The following is a 687-nucleotide window of genomic DNA, read 5'->3' on the forward strand; positions in this document are numbered from 1 at the left end:
CATCTTTTGATGTTTCGTCGAAATACCGACTTTTGGTGGGACACTGCAAGCCAAACCGCGTATCATCAAAATCCTTGCAGATTCGTGGGGTGAGTACGCGATGGTTCGCACTGATGTTCGATTCGAGGTTCGCGAGCCTCGCGCGAGCCCGTCGGCTCGACAATGTGGACGCATGATCGGCTCGCAACGAAGTTCGGCTCGCGGTTCGGCTCGATAATGTGGACGCATGATCGGTTCGCGGCGAAGTTCGGCTCGCGGTTCTGCTCGATAATGTGGACCAGAATACCAGGAAAATGTGGTGGTACTTACGCGATACATCGGCTTCCTTTTTTTTTTTAAACCTAGGAAAGGAACAATCAAACGAGGTTTTAAAATGCGAATAAAATCAATCTGAAAGACATGTATCGAAATTTTAATTATGTTACGTTTTTCTTTCTTTTTGAATATTTTTTTTGAAGGTTTGCCATGCAAATAATAAAACTATCATAATTTCGAGAGACCAAATGAGAGACCACAGAACCTAAAAATATGTTTGAAAGACTAGTCTCGTGATCATTGTAAAGAGTTAACCCTCAATTAGCACACAATACACATGTGCTAATTCGCACCACTTTTTTTTCGTTCAGCACTTTATATATTTCAATTTTTCCTATAAAAATCATTTCTTTTTCGTAAAGTAAAGTGCAC

Source organism: Temnothorax curvispinosus, unplaced genomic scaffold (genome assembly GCF_003070985.1).
Source record: "Temnothorax curvispinosus isolate PA1 unplaced genomic scaffold, ASM307098v1 QBEX01009046.1, whole genome shotgun sequence".
Lineage (NCBI taxonomy): Eukaryota > Metazoa > Arthropoda > Insecta > Hymenoptera > Formicidae > Temnothorax > Temnothorax curvispinosus.